This window comes from Chiloscyllium punctatum, chromosome 23, assembly GCF_047496795.1.
Source record: "Chiloscyllium punctatum isolate Juve2018m chromosome 23, sChiPun1.3, whole genome shotgun sequence".
NCBI classification, from domain to species: domain Eukaryota; kingdom Metazoa; phylum Chordata; class Chondrichthyes; order Orectolobiformes; family Hemiscylliidae; genus Chiloscyllium; species Chiloscyllium punctatum.
This window is the reverse complement of record NC_092761.1, coordinates 52,917,182-52,930,269: the sequence shown is the minus strand read 5'-3', so window position 1 is coordinate 52,930,269 and position 13,088 is coordinate 52,917,182. Positions and strand designations below refer to the sequence as shown.

At 45.6% G+C, this 13,088-nt stretch overlaps 1 protein-coding gene across 4 annotated transcripts in view; it reads right to left on the bottom strand.

The window, feature by feature from the left end:
- Positions 1 to 13,088, bottom strand: part of arhgap32b (Rho GTPase activating protein 32b) — a 572,293-nt gene that overhangs the window by 498,690 nt on the left and 60,515 nt on the right. The window lies entirely within an intron of this gene.

The window sequence follows — 13,088 nt, the reverse complement described above, 5'->3', positions numbered from 1 at the left end:
ACAATATCAAAACAGTTTGACATCTACTACTTGCTTTTCAGAATGCAGTCGAGTAATGACTGCACACCATGAAGACGTGTTGTACTGTTGAAAGTGCTTTCTCGAAGTGAGATGTCAAACCAGGCCCCAACTTGCCCTCTCAGGTGAATGTGAAAGATGGCATTACTCAAAGGGAAAAATGAGTATTCCCAGTTTCCAGGTCAATAGTTATCACTGATTGAAAACACTAAATCAGATTATTTGATTATCACATTGCTGTTTGTGTGGCCTTGTTGAGTGCAAGTAGCTGACATTATCCAGAATAAAACTCAGTACACTAAAATAATACACTTGTCTGGAAGGAGGGTTGGTGTGGACCTGTTGGGCCAAAGGGCCTGTTTCCACACTGTAGGGAATCTAATCTAAACAAAAGTGCCTTGGGATTTTATCCTGCAATCATGCAAGATGTTATTTATATTTAGCTGGACAAATCCAAGCTTTCCTTTCCCTCCACGTTTACATTTCTACAATAGACTGCTTTACTGCAGTGGAACCACAAACCTACAACAATATAAAGCCAACAAACAGAACATAACATGTTGCTAATTGCAACATATTATGCAATGGGATGGCTGCTGTGCCAGTACAACTAGCATGACAATGAAGTCATAATGTTACTGAAGTGACAAATGTTATTGGCATGACATTTCAGCTATGAAGAGAGGCAGTATAGACTTGAGTTGGTTTCATTAGAATATTGAAGGCTGAGGGGTCCTAATTGAGGTGTACAAAATTATGGGTGGCATAGACAGGGTGGATAATAAACAGCTGCTCCCCTTAGCCAAGGGTCAATATGAGGCGGTATAATTTTAAGATGAAAGGGAAAAGGTTTAGAGGGAATTTGAGGAATGCTATCACTCAGGTGGTGTTGGGAATCTATAACATATTGCTTGGGAGGGCAGTAAAGGAAGGAAACCTCACAACCTTCAAAAGAGTTGGATATCATAACATGCAAAGCTATGGACCACGTGCTGGAAGGGGAATGGAGGCAAACACAATCTTTATGGGCTGAAGGGAGTCTTCTGTGCTTTATGACTCTTGCGTTTATGAATTATATTTAACTCTGTGCAAGTTGACAGAGCATTAATTAGGGAATTACTTTATTCATATAAATTGGTACTGACTATTGGGTTAGGAGAGGCATGTTAAAACCTGCCTTGAAGAAGTTTTCCTCCTTTCTCTACAAGAATCTCAGGGAGTCGCTCTCCCACTGCAACTCCCAGTTCATTTCCTCTGTCCTGAAGCTCTTCAACCATGTTGTGAAACAAACTCGCTACCACAGCCACATTTGCTTCCTCAGTGCCTGCCTCCGTAACCAACTCATCCCACACGGACTCCTGACCATCTTTAAACCAGCAGAGTTCGGACCCGAACAGTACAAACTACAGATTCAAAAACACCAGCAACAGTTCTCCTTCAAGATCCTCCGCTCCACGCTTGCAGCAATGCGCTGGCACCTAACCTCTCTACAGTCATCCCTGCCTCAGCTGAGGGCCACACTCTCAGAATTGCAAAGGATCCACTCTACTACATCCTCAGGAGAATTCATACTCTCAACAAACAGTATTTCAATTCCATCTCAAACATCAAAAACTAAGTACAACAAACTTTTATCTACCCACCTCCATAACCAGCGCTCCTAAAACATTCTAAAAGATTCCCCTGGCCTCGGAATCTACTCAGACGCCATTAGCCATGCGGCTGATGCAGCTGCCACCCCCACGCTGATTGATGAGGTCACTTCTGCCCCCATCACGGCCACTCCCACAACCACTTCCACCCCTCACAATCCCTCATGCATCACACGTGACATCACTTCCGCCCCTCACATCATCGCTGAAGCCACACACTCAGTGACTTCCGCCACCCCTACTGCAGTGGTCACCACCACTTCCGCCCCCACCAGCGCCAATCACCTGCATTCTGCTGACACGCCCCCCACAGACCCCACTGACACTATCCCCACCCCCCAGAACCCAGAGGGGAACACTACCCCTGCTCATGACTCCACACCCATTCCCCCCACCATCACACCCACTCCAGTTACAGGTTCCACGCCCCGCTCCCAGCCCTGCTGAGTTTTCACCATCCCTCCAGACCTCCCCCTCATTGAGGACGAATGATCAGTCCTCAGCAAAGGACTCACCTTCATCCCCCTCCGTCCACGTATCAATGAATTTAATACACGCCGTGACGTCTAACAATTCTTCTGTCGCCTCCGCCTCCAAGCTTACTTTCACAATCAGGATTCCCGCCCACCTTCCAAGGACCCCTTCGCCAACGTCCAACATACTGCATCCACCTGGACACCCCGCGCTGGCCTATTACCTGCCCTCAACCTCTTCATTTCCAACTGCCACCGGGACATTAACCACCTCAACCTGTCTACCTCCCTCCCCCACTCCAATCTCTCACCCTCACAACGCACAGCCCTCCAATCCCTCGGCTCCAATCCCAACCTCACCATCAAGCCAGCGGATAAAGGGGGCGCAGTGGTAGGCTGGCGCACTGATCTCTACACCGCTGAAGCCAAATGCCAACTCAAGGACACCTCTTCCTACCGCCCCCTCGACCATGACCCCACCCCCCATCACCAAACCATCATCTCCCAGACCATACAGAACCTCATCACCTCAGGAGATCTCCCACCCACAGCTTCCAACCTCATAGTCCAGGAACCCCGCACTGCCCGGTTCTACAACCTTCCCAAGACCAAACAAGCCTGACCACCCTGGCCGACCCATCGTCTCAGCATGCTCCTGCCCCACTGAACTCATCTCTACCTACCTCGACACTGTCCTATCCCCCCTAGTCCAGGAACTCCCCACGTACATTCGAGACACCACCCACGCCCTCCACCTCCTCCAAGACTTCCGTTTCCCCGACCCCAACGCCTCATCTTCACCATGGATATCCAATCCCTCTACACCTCCATCCGCCATGACCAGGGCCTCCAAGCCCTCCGTTTTTTCCTCGCCAGACGTCCCCAACAGTTTCCCTTCCACCGACATTCTCATTCGTTTGGCCGAACTGGTCCTCACCCTTAACAATTTCTCCTTTGAATCCTCCCACTTGCTCCAGACCAAAGGGGTAGCCATGGGCACACGTATGGGCCCCAGCTATTCCTGTCTCTTTATTGGCTACGTAGAACAGTTGATCTTCCGTAATTACACCGGCACCACTCCCCACTGCTTCCACCGTTACATTGATGACTGCATTGGCGCCACCTCGTGCTCCGAGGAGGTTGAGCAACTCATCAACTTCACCAACACATTCCACCCTGACCTTAAATTTATCTGGACCATCTCTGACATCTCCCTCCACTTCCTGGACCTCTCCATCACATTAGTGACAACCGACTTGACACTGCCATTTTTTACAAACCCACCAATTCCCACAGCTACCTGGATTACACCTCTTCCCACCCTACCTCTTGCAAAAATGCCATCCCATATTTCCAATTCCCCTGCCTCCGCTGTACCTGCACCCAGGAGGACTAGTTCCACCACAGAACACACCAGATGGCCTCCTTCTTTAGAGACTGCAATTTCCCTTCCCACGTGGTTAAAGATGCCCTCCAATGCATCTCGTCCACATCCCGCACCTCCGCCCTCAGACCCCACCCCTCCAACTGTAACAAGGACAGAACGACCCTGGTGCTCACCTTCCACCCTACCAACCTTAGCATAAATCAAATCATCCGCCGACATTTCTGCCACCTCCAAAAAGACCCCACCCACCAGGGATATAGTTCCCTCCCCACCCCTTTCCGCCTTCCACAAAGACCACTCCCTCCATGACTACCTGGTCAGGTCCACGCCCCCCTACAACCCACCCTCCCATTCTGGCACTTTCCCCTGCCGCCGCAGGAACTGTAAAACCTGCGCCCACACCTCCTCCCTCACCTCTATCCAAGGCCCTAAAGGAGCCTTCCACATCCAAAGTTTTACTTGCACATCCACTAATATCATTTATTGTATCCGTTGCTCCCGATGCGGTCTCCTCTACATTGGGTAGTCTGGGCGCCTCCTAGCACAGCACTTTAGGGAACATCTCCAGGACACCCGTACCAAATCAACCACACCGCCCCGTGGCCCAATATTTCAACTCCCCCTCCCACTCTGCCAAGGACATGGAGGTCCTGGGCCTCCTTCACCGCCACTCCCTCACCACCAGATGCCTGGAGGAAGAACGCCTCATCTTCTGCCTCGGAACACTTCAAGCCCAGGGCATCAATGTGGACTTCAACAGCTTCCTCATTTCCCCTTCCCCCACCTCACTCTAGTTCCAAACTTCCAGCTCAGCACTGTCGCCATGACTTGTCCGGACTTGTCCTACCTGCCTATCTGCTTTTCCACCTAACCACTCCACCCTCTCCTCCCTGACCTATCACCTTCATCCCCTCCCCCACTCACCAATTGTACTCTATGCTACTTTCTCCCCACCCCCACCCTTCTCTAGCTTATCTCTCCATGCTTCAGGCTCACTGCCTTTATTCCTGATGAAGGACTTTTGCCCGAAACGTCAATTTCACTGTTCCTTGGATGCAGTTTGAACTGTTGTGCTCTTCCAGCACCACAAATCCAGAATCTGGTTTCCAGCATCTGCAGTCATTGTTTTTACCATTTAAAATGTCGGACTATAAATAAATTTAAAATCATGAAAAGACTGACTGTAGTTCTAGCATTCAACACTAAATTTAAGAACATCTCGGCATAGATTGATGCCTAAAGGTGAAAGCTGACTAAAGCATCTTCAGAGAGAAAACTAACCGTAGCTATTATGAAAAACGGCAAATGTAAAATGGTAGGGATAGGATTACCCTTTGATGTCATTGGAGTCTGAACCATGAAACCAATGGACACATGAACATGGGTTACATCCCAATCATAAAACAAGCTATGATTTTGGCATTTTTTTTTAGAGAGTCTGAAATCATTCAATTTGATAATGACAAAGATTTAAGCCTTCTATTAAATTTTGGATGAAATTTACATCAAAGGCAACATGTTAACTAGTTTTTTGTCAAAATTTGGTCATTCCATTCAGTAATATCAGAGTTTAAAAGAATTAACAAAACAAACATAAATAAAATTCAACTTGGAAATTGCTGCATCAGTATAAGCATTTAAACAGATTAAGCTAAGGTGTTTCTTCTGGGCATACTCCCATTTCTAACTCGTGTTTCATTGTCAGAGATAGAGACCCTGTTGGATCAGAAGTCTTATGCAAAAGTCATTTCCTTCAGTGTCTGTGGGAAAAGTGATACATTCCACAGTAACACAAAGGATTTAGGACTCAACATTTGCCAAGAGTTTGAAATGGCTCTGAAACTAGATTCAGGAATCAGTGTAAGTATTAATAAATGGTAGTATGGGATACTTAAGTAAGTCAAATGGGAAAGCAACAACAGGTGAATGAAAATCAAGAAGCCCAAGAAACAAAGTTAACACAGGCTTCAGTATCATTAGGCAATGAAATGCCCAAAGCAGGGAGACCTGGACTTCAAAATGACAGTGAGAATTCTGAGAAAGGGGAAGGAGATATTGGTGAAACCAATCAAATTATATGGTAGCAATGAGTATCTGTCCTGTGACGTTGTTTACTCATTTCACTGTATGCAGTGCTTGATGATACTTGCATTTTGGCAGCACATGGAATAGACTGGCTAAAAAGAAAAGATGAGAAATGGAAATAGTGAGCAAGTCAGACAACATCTGTGGAAATGAACTTTTAACGTTTCAGTCAAATAAAAGAAATTCACAATAAAAGCAATTTGAAGGGTTTTTGCCTGAAACATTGATTTTTCTGCTCCTCGGATACTGCCTGACCTGCTGTGCTTTTCCAGCACCACTCTGATCTAAACTCTGGTTTCCAGCATCCGCAGTCCTCACTTTTGCCTTGCTCCAGCATTAAAGCATATCGATTTTGTTTAAAATATTATTTTGATTCATTAATAGTGCAGGTCAACAAAGGTAAGAAATATAAAAGCATTATTTATGGGGCTTGGTGGTAACAATACATTGAGATTACGAAAATGGTTTTTAATTCTACATAAATAGTTGAAGTAAACTATTTTATGCATACTGATGTCTCTGGTGAAATATTGGCTATTGAATAAATCTTAAGAAAAAGGCACAGATGAAACATGACAAAGCAATTATTTTTGAAAATAAAGTGTATCTATAGTATCAAACTCGAACTGGGTTACTGTATCCCTCAGAAAAACCTAATGTCCAGAGTTTTAAATGTTAATGGTACCAGATGAGAAGAATTAGAGAGCAAAATCAAAATGTCTTCAAGTTACATAGTGATTTGCTCAGCCTAATGGAGGAACATTAGAAAATTTTGTTGAAAGATGTGAGTGTGGTTGATCAAGAACATACAAGAACAGAGGGATTAGAAAAAAAGGTGTAATCTGTAAATCAGAGGATGCTGCCACATTATTTCATTGGTAAGTAGATTTATTCTTTAAATTAATACGGTCAAAAAGATAAACTGAGTCATTGAAAAATGGATAAGGATTGGACTTGAGAATGAGAGAAGTTGCTGACCAATAATAAAGGACAATTTGTCAATGACAAGTTTCAAATGTATGAAAACATGAGAATCATGGTCAATGGCTCAAAGTCCTTTCAGCAACAAAGTCCATGAAATGAATCATGTTGTGATCGATAGATGATAAGGCTTTAATTAACAATTAAACAATTAAACTACAAGTTGACAACCTCCCTTGCCTTCCACTGTAGAAGGTGGCTCAATTAATTAAATATTTTTCTACACACATGGACAAAGGCTTTCATAGAAACATAGAAAACACAGGAGTGGGCCATTCAAGCCTGCTCTGCCATTCAGGATGATCATTGAACTCAGTACCCTGTTTCTGCTTTCTACGCATATCCTTTGGTCACTTTAGTCCAAAGAACTATGTTCAACTCCTATTTGAAAACATTGAATGTTTTGACCTCAATTGCCTGCTGTGGCAGAGAATTCCACAGGCTCATTACTCCCTGGCCTGATGAAATTTCTTATCTCAGAATGCCGTATCTTTAATTTTGTGACTCCTGGTTCTGGATTCTCCAGTCATCAGAAGTATTCTTCCTGCATTTACCCAATCTAGTCCGGATACAGTTTTAGGTTTCTACAAGATAATCCACCTTCACCTCTTTTTGAACATTAGTCCTGTCATTCCAGGAATCAGTCTGGTAAATCTTTGTTGCACTAAGGACATCTCTCCTTCGATAAAGAGACCAAAACTGTACATTCTACCAATTTTTTAACAATTCATTGTAGTTTGGGGGCATTGCTGGCTGGTCGGTATTTATTGCCTACCCCTAGTTGCCCCTGAGAGAGATGGTAGTGAACTGCCTTCTTAAACTGCTGCAGTCCACCTGCTGTGGATTGACCCATAATGCCATTAGGATGGAATTCCAGGATTCTGATCCAGCGATAGTGAATGAACAGCAAAGTATTTGCAAGTCAGGATGGTGAGTGGCTTGGAGAAGATCTTGAAGCTAGTGGTGTTCTGACATATCGGCTGTCCTCTGCCTTCTAGTTGGAAGTGGCCATGAGTTTAGAAGGTGCTGCCTGAGGATCTTTGGTGAATTTCTGCATTGTATCTTATAGATAGTACTCAATGCTACTAAGCATCAGATGTGGAGGAAGTGGATGCTTGTGGATGTAGTGCCAATCAAGTAGGCTGCTTTGCCCTGATGGTATCAACTTTCTTGAGTATTGTTAAGAGCAGCACCCACCCAGGCTAGTGGGTAATACTTCATCACACTTCTGCTTTGTAGGTGATGGACAGGCTTTGGGGAATCACAATGTTCGTAGCCTCTGGCAAGTCCTGGTCAATGGTAATCCTCAAGATGTTGATAGTGGCGGATTCAGTAATAGCAAACTGATAGAATGTCATGGGGCAGTAGTTGGATTATCTTTTATTAGTGATGGTAATAGTGTGATATTTGTGTGGCGTAAATGTAATTGTGCCATTTGTCAGCCCAAGGATATTACCCAGATCTTGATGCATTTGAACAAAGACTATTTCAGTATCTGGAGAGTTCCAAACAGTGCTGTACATTGTGCAATCAAACATCCCAACTCCTAACTTGAGGGAAGGTCTTTGATGACGCAGCTGCAAATGGTTGGTCCTAGGACACCATCCCGAGAAATTCCTGCAGAGATGTCCTGGAGCTGAGATGACTGACCTCCAACAAACAACAATACTGGAGGTCTAGTGGAATTATCGCTGGACCTGTCAATCTAGAGACCCAGTTAATGGTTCAAATCCTGGCATAGCATAGTTGATAGAATTTGAGTTCAATAAAAAAAATCTGGAATTAAGAATCTAATGATCACCAATTGTTAGAAAAATCTACCTGGTTCACTAATGTTCTTTAGAGAAGAAAACTACCACCCTTAAATAGTCTGGGTTACGTATGATTCCAGACCACATGGCAATGTGATTGACTCTTAACTGCCCTCTCGGATGGGCAAGAAATACTGGTCTAAGCAACAACACCCTCATCCCATCAATGACTTTAAAAAAACACAACCATCTTCCTATGTGCCAGGTATGATTTCAACTATACCCAAATTCTAACTTTGCTAGGGCTCCTTGATGCCACACTCAGTTGAATGTAGCCTTAATGTCAAGGACTGTCACTCTCACCTCACCTCTGGAATTCAGCTTTTTTGTCCATATTTGGACCAAGGCTATAAATGAGATTAGGAGCTGAGTGACCCTGGTGTAACCCAAACTTGATAGCACTATTGATGATACCTTCCATCACTTTACTGATAATTGGGAGTAGATAGATGGGTTGGATTTGTCCTGCTTTTTAGGTACAGGATGTACCTGGACAATTTTCCACATTGTCGTGTAGGTGCCAGTGTTCTAACTTTACTGGAATAGCTAAGCTAGAGGAGCAGCAGGTTCTGGTGCACAAATCTTCAGTACCATTGCCATACGAGTAGTCTTTGCAGTATCCAGTGGTTCCAACTTTTTCTTGACATCACTTGGAGTGAATCAAATTTGTTGAAGACTGATGTCTGTAATGCAGGGGACCACTGAAGGAGGCTGAAATGGATAATCCATTCAGCACTTCTGGTTTGAAATTGCTGTGAAAGTTTCAACCCCTACCTACTGCACTGAAGAGCTGGATTCTTCCATCATTGAGGATGTACATACTTGTGGAGCCTCCTCCTCCAGCGATGTGCTTAATTGTCCATCACTATTCACAACTGGATGTGGCAGGACTGCAGAGTTCAGGTCGAATCTGCTGGTTGCGAGATTGCTTAGCTCTGTCATTTGCCTCTTATCTGTGGGGCATGGAAGTACTCCTGCTTGGCAGCTTCACTGGGTTGACACATCATTTTTAGGTATGCTCAGTGCTGCTCCTGGCATGTCCTCCTGTACTCTCCATTGAACCAAAGTTAATCCCCTGGTTTGATAGGAATGGTTGAGTGGAGGAATATGTGGGCGGCACGGTGGCACAGTGGTTAGCACTGCTGCCTCACAGCGCCAGAGACCCAGGTTCAATTCCCGCCTCAGGCGACTGACTGTGTGGAGTTTGCACGTTCTCCCCGTGTCTGTGTGGGTTTCCTCCGGGTGCTCCGGTTTCCTCCCACAGTCCAAAGATGTGCAGGTCAGGTGAATTGACCATCCTAAATTGCCCATAGTGTAGGTAAGGGGTAGTTGTAGGGGTATGGGTGGGTTGCGCTTCGGCGGGGCGGTGTGGACTTGTTGGGCCGAAGGGCCTGTTTCCACACTGTAAGTAATCTAATCTAATCTAAAAATGCTGGCCACGAGATTACACATTGTGCTGGAGTACAATTCTGTCGATGTCCTACAGCACCTCAAGGATGTCCAAACTGGAGTTGCAAGATCCGTTCAAAGTCATTTAGCATAGTTATAGTGCCATACTTGGAAATTATTCACAATGTGCAGGTAGGACTTCAGCTCCACATGAATGTGTAGTGCTCATTCTTATAGATACTGTCATGGACAGATGCATATACAGCCAGCAGATGAGGTCAAACATGTTTTTCCACTCTTGTTGGCTCCCTTACCACCTGCTGCAAACCCAGGCTAGAAGCTAGGTCCTTTCAGACCCAACCAGCTTGATTAGTAGTAGTGCTGCCAAGCCACTCTTGCTGGTAGACATTGAAATGCCCCACATTCTTCTAAATTCCAGTGAGTACAAGCCTAGTTGATACAGACTTTCTTCATATATCAGGCCTGCCGTCATGGCAATCAATCTGGTGAACCTTCAGTGGACTCCCTCAATAGCAAGGATGCCCGACCTCAGATTAGGAGACCAAAAATGTAATCAGTACTCAATGTGTGGCTTCAACAAGGACTTGTTTAATTGCAGCAAGACATCCCTACTCCTATATTCAAATCCTCTCACTATGAACTACTGGATTAGTGGTGCTGGAAGAGCACAGCAGTTCAGGCAGCATCCAACGAGCAGCGAAATCAAAGTTTCGGGCAAAAGCCCTTCATCAGGAATAAAGGCAGTGAGCCTGAAGCATGGAGAGTGGAGGAGGGTGGGGGTGGGGAGAAAGTAGCACAGAGTACAATGGGTGAGTGGGGGAGGAGATGAAGGTGATAGGTCAAGGAGGACAGGGTGGAGTGGATAGGTGGAAAAGGAGATAGGCAGGTCGGACAAGTCAAGGAGACAGTGCTGAGCTGGAAGTTTGAAACTAGGATGAGGTGGGGGAAGGGGAAATGAGGAAGCTGTTGAAGTCCACGTGGATGCCCTGGGGTTGAAGTGTTCCGAGGCGGAAGATGAGGCGTTCTTCCTCCAGGCGTCTGGTGGTGAGGGAGCGGCGGTGAAGGAGGCCCAGGACCTCCGTGTCCTCGGCAGAGTGGGAGGGAGAGTTGAAATGTTGGGCCACGGGGCGGTTTGGTTGATTGGTGCGGGTGGCTCGGAGATGTTCCCTAAAGCGCTCTGCTAGGAGGCGCCCAGTCTCCCCAATGTAGAGAGGACCACATCGGCCCTGGGCCTCCTTCACCACCGCTCCCTCACCACCAGACGCCTGGAGGAAGAACGCCTCATCTTCCGCCTCGGAACACTTCAACCCCAGGGCATCGATGTGGACTTCAACAGCTTCCTCATTTCCCCTTCCCCCACCTCATCCTAGTTTCAAACTTTCAGCTCAGCACTGTCTCCTTGACTTGTCCGGACTTGTCTGACCTGCCTATCTCCTTTTCCACCTATCCACTCCACCCTCTCCTCCTTGACCTATCACCTTCATCTCCTCCCCCACTCACCCATTGTACTCTGTGCTACTCTCTCCCCACCCCCACCCCCACCCTCCTCCACTCTCCACGCTTCAGGCTCACTGCCTTTATTTCTGATGAAGGGCTTTTGCCCGAAACCTCGATTTCGCTGCTTGTTGGATGCTGCCTGAACTGCTGTGCTCTTCCAGCACCACTAATCCAGTATTTGGTTTTCAGCATCTGCAGTCATTGTTTTTACCTCTCACTATGAAGGCCAGCATGTCATTAGCTTTCCTCACCACCTGCTTCACCTACATGACAACCTTCAGCGACTATTCCACTATGACACCCAGATCTCACCTTTTCCTAAACTGCCACCATTCAGATAATAATCTGTCTTCCTGATTTTGAGACCAAAGTGGATAACCTCTCAGTTATGGAGAAAGTGAGGACTGCAGATGCTTGAGATCAGAGCTGAAAATGTGTTGCTGGAAAAGCGCAGCAGGTCAGGCAGCATCCAAGGAGCAGGAGAATCGACCTCCTGAAGAAGGGCTCATGCCCAAAACGTTGATTCTCCTGCTCCTCGGATGCTGCCTGACCTGCTGCGCTTTTCCAGCAACACATTTTCAGCGCAACCTCTCAGTTATCCACATTATATTGCTTTTGTCAAGTATTTGTCCACTCAGCCAATCTGTCCAAGTCACCCTGCAGCCTCTTAGCATCCCCCTCGCAGCACACACTGCCATCCAGTTTAGTGCCACCTGCAAATTTGGAGATATCGCAATCAACTCCATTGTCCAAATTGTTAATGTACATTGTGAACAGCTGAGATCCCAACACTGAACATTGAAGTGTCACAGCCTGACACTTTGAAAAGAATTTGATTATTCCAACTCTCTGCTTCCTGTCTGCCAACCAGTTCTCTATCCACCACAATACATTACCTCTGACACCATAAGCTTTAATTTTCCACACTAATCTCTTGTGTGGGACCTTGTCAAAAGCCTTTTGCAAGTCCAGATATGAAATGTTCACTAATTCCCCCTTGTCTACTCCACTGATCATATCCTCCAAAAGGTGATAATACCACAAGGACATTACCTGCCCCTTACCTCTGGTTGTGGTCTCACCAACAGCCAATATAATTACAACACAGGTAGACAATCTTTATCGGAAATCCAAAAAGCTCCAAAGTCCGAAGGTTTTTTTAAATCAGGTTTTTTTTCTCATCAACAAGGTTGTTTGGCGTGCAAACAGTTAAACCAAGTTGACACCCAATTGGTGCGTGTCACTCAGATGTGACGTGGGGGGCATGGCCCAGCAACAAGAGGCCTCAAATCTGTTTCAAGGCCCTGTTTTACTTACTGTAGGAGCACCCGGTCTAAGATTTTTAAAAATTTCACCAACAAACTGTCTCTTATTCCGAAATTTGAAAAATTCAGAATTCCGAAAACCAGCTAGTCCCAAGCATTTCAGATAAAGGATTGTGCACTTGTACTCAAATCCTCTCCCTTTGAAAACTAACATGACACCTGTATTCTTCATCACCTGCTACACCTATATGCTGATTGTCAGTGACTAGGATACAATCACATCCAAGGTCTCAATGCACCTTCCCCTTTCCTGCTCTATTGCCATTCAGATGATAATATGCCATCATATTTTTGTTACTGAAACAGATAATCTCATCGCTATCCAAATTATACATCACCTGCCATGCATTTGCCCACTCACTCAATTTGCCCAAATTACACAACTATCTCTGCATTTTCCTCACAGATCACTCTCCCACGCATCCTTATACAAGCTTGGAGATATTTCA